The following is a 3,743-nucleotide window of genomic DNA, read 5'->3' on the forward strand; positions in this document are numbered from 1 at the left end:
TTTTTTTTTTTTTTTGCGGTACACGGGCCTCTCACTGTTGTGGCCTCTCCCGTTGCGGAGCACAGGCTCCGGACGTGCAGGCTCAGAAGGCCATGGCTCACGGGGCCAGCCGCTCCGCGGCATGTGGGATCCTCCCAGACTGGGGCACGAACTCGTGTCCCTTGCCTCGGCAGGCGGACTCTCAACCACTGCGCCACCAGGGAAGCCCCCTACTGTGTGTCTTTTATCTGCTTAGTTTTTCAACATAAATTTTTGAACACCTATTATGATAAATAATAACAGCTAATTCTTATATAGCATCTATTGTTTACTAGGGTTCACACTTAATTCATTTAAACCTCACAGCTCTGCAAGGTAAGTACTGTAATTATAGCCCCATTTTACAAGAAACTGAAGCAGAGAGCAAATTATTTAGTTAGTTGTAGAGCTGGGCATCTGTATTAGTTTCCTAGGGCTACTGTCACAATGAACCCCAAACTGGGTGGCTTAACACAACAGAAATTTATTGTTAGTTCTAGATGCTACAAGTCTGAAATCAAGGTGTCAGGAGGGCCCTGCTCCCTTGAGACTCTGGAGAGAATCCTTCCTTGTTTCTTCCTGGCTTCTGGTGTGGTCGGTAACCCTTGGCTTTCTTTGGCTTGAAGCTGCCTCCCTCCAATCTTTGCCGCCATTATCACATGGCCATTCTCTTCCCATGTGTTTTTCTTTTGTCTCTTCGATTCTTCTTATAAGGACACCAATCATATTGGACTAGGGCCCATTGACTTTATTTTAATTTAATTACATCTGCAAGACTCTACTTTCAAGTAAGGTCACATCACTGGTATTGGGGGTTAGGACCTCAACATATTTTTGGAAGGGACACAATTCAACCCACAACAACATCCAAGCCAGGCCTGGCTCCAGAGTCCCTGATTGCCTCTAGCCTCAAGTCTAGGACACAGCTCCTGGGGTCACAGCAGCGGGAAAGCCGAGTGTGTACCTCTCATGGGCTTTTGCACTCTAAGGAGACATTGTCTGTGTTGCGAGCAATGAAGGTGCTGATGAGGGTGGTCACGGAAACTGACACTACTCTGTCCCCCGGGCAGGTTCCCAGTGGGTGTGGTGGGGGGGATGACTGCATGGGGCAGTGAGGGATGAGCAGAATGCAAGAAGGGGGGCTGGGATGGGTGTGTTCCAGGCAGAAGGAAATCGTGGGCAGGGGTTGGGGGAGAGAGGGAATGGGGCTTACTTGGATCTGTCCAAAGAGTTCAGCATGACCAGGGCAGAGAAGTCAAGGAGGGAAGTTGGAAGAGGAAGCTGAAGAGGCCAGTGGGGGCAGAAATGGGAGGGCGGGTGGGTCATGCTGCAGAGCCCACACCCTGTCCTGGGCATCCCCAGGAGCCGTGCGAGGACAAACGCGGGGTTCCAATGGACGGGCTGGTTTTAACTGAATCCTCACTGTCTTGTGAGGTCGGTCACGTGAACCCCATTTTATACAACATAGAAATTGAGACTCCCAGAGATCAAGTGGGCTAGGTAGAGGCGGAGGCAGAATGTGGCCAAGCTCTGAGGATCCTCTTACCCCTGGGACTTGGGATATGAGGTGGTGACAGTGGACAGATCACCAGAGTGTTGAGCTCAAGTCCTGCCCTTCTGCTCATTAGCTCAGGACTTTAGGGAAGTTGCTTCTCTCTGCACAGTGACTCTAACATGCAGACACTTCATCCTGGCAGGGCTGCTATCGGCCGTGACCCAAAGGACCTGGGAAATCCACATGCAGGAAAACAGGAGCAGCCTGGCAACCACAAGACTACTCTCATCATCATCATTCTGGTTGTTGTTGTTCCTGGCAGACTCGTGGATGTGGCTGCCTTGGGCGGGCAGAGCTGCAAGAAGAAGCCTCTCCCTGCACACAGCCCTGCTGCCCTCCTCAGCAGACCCGCACATTCCCAACTCTTTCCTCCCAACGCAATCAGAGCTTTAATTAAAATGAGTTCATCAGTTCTGGAGGCGCACCCAACAAAGGAAGCAAAAACGACAATTACCTCCTGGGGACGGTGCCTGGAGCTTTGGAAGTTTCCTACAAAGAGAAGCAAGTGTTGAGTGGCATGGAAGAATTCACCTGGGTGTCTGGGGAGACGGAGACACTTTCTTCTCTGTATGGGAGACACAGGCAGATGTGTGTGGATTTCTGGGGGCGGGGCACAGGGGATTTCTGAGGCTGTGTCATCCACACCCCAGCTCCCTGTCAAAGTTCCTGGTCTGGGCCTGTGATGCCAGGGTGGAGCAGGCTGTTATCTTCTCCAATCATGAAATGCCTCTCTGTTTTTCTACTTGGGAAACAGGAGAATTACTTAAAATTGTCCCCTGGCTGGAGCACCTTGTCTGTCCCCCTTTCTGCTCGCCTGCCCTAAACCAGCCCATCCCTGAAGGCCGCAAAGCTGGTCCAGACCCCTCCGGCCCTCCTGTATCCCACCCCCTGCATCACAGATGAGCTTTTTGCTCTGACTTGTCTCTGCCAGTGCTCTTCAATAGAAATAGAATGCAAGCCACATACAACTTAAAATTTAAAAAGCCGCAATGCAAGCAACTTAAATTTTTCTAGTAGCACATGAAAAAAATCCAAAAGAGACAGATGTAATTGATTTTAATAATATAGCCAATATAGCCACTATATTGTCATTTCAACATGTGATCGATGTCAAAAATCATTAGTCTTTTTATACTAAGTCCCCCCCAAATCCTGTATTTTATTCTTAAATCTCAATTCAGACTGGCCATATTTCAAATGCTCAATAGCCACATGTGGTCACTGGTTACTGTATTAGACAGTGCAGGTCTGTATTGTGTTGACGTTGGGTGATGGCCTTGTCTCCATTTATCAACTCGATACATTTCCCTCCCATGGAACTGTGGCCCAGTGAGGCTGTATTCACCCCTCCAGGGAGCCCTGCACAGGCCTGGCTCTTGCGAGGAACTTAGTAATTGTTTTGGAGTGAATGAATGATTGTAGGAGGGGTCTCTCTGCCTTTGTATTAAGAAGAGATGCTAGAGGAATTCCTTAGCGGTCCAGTGGTTAGGACTCGACAAGGCCGAGACTCGACGCCCCGGGTTCAATCTCCAGTCTGAGAACGAAGATCCCGCAAGGTGCGAAACATGGCCAAAAAAAAAAAAAATCTACAAGTGATGTTAGGAGATGTGGGTCTCTAGCTCTCTCTGGGCGTGGCAATGGCCCAGGAATCCTGCTCCAGGTTTTCCTTCCCATGCTGTAGGAGCTCCACACCAACGAGGAAACAGGAGGGCTGGGCAGCTGAGCGTCTAGTATCTGGCGATCTGATTTTAAACATCAGACCTGATGTGTGTGCACAGGCAAAGGAAAGCAGGTGAGGGGACAGAGGGAGACGTTTTACATCCTGCATCCTCCTACTTAATTTCATCCATTCATTTATTGAACCATAAAATGCTTATTAACTCATTAGTTTGTTCATTAGGGAAACATTCCCAAAGCACTTTATTTAAGACAGGCATTTGCTAGGTGCTGGTGTGTTTCATGGATAAGTAAGAAACCATCCTTCCTCTCACTCTGTAATCCCCTGGAGTACTTGTTCTAGCAGAACATGTGTTTAACTAGAATAAACATAAGCAAACAAGCAATCTCTGTATCAAACCAGCACCCTCCCCTCTCCCCATGGACTTTAATTTTCCTTCTCTCCTTCCATGGACAGCTCACCTACTATGTGCAGGTTCAGTGCTAGGCACTC

The sequence above is a fragment of the Lipotes vexillifer genome, unplaced genomic scaffold (assembly GCF_000442215.2).
Source record: "Lipotes vexillifer unplaced genomic scaffold, Lipotes_vexillifer_v1.1 scaffold1017, whole genome shotgun sequence".
Classification (NCBI taxonomy): domain Eukaryota; kingdom Metazoa; phylum Chordata; class Mammalia; order Artiodactyla; family Lipotidae; genus Lipotes; species Lipotes vexillifer.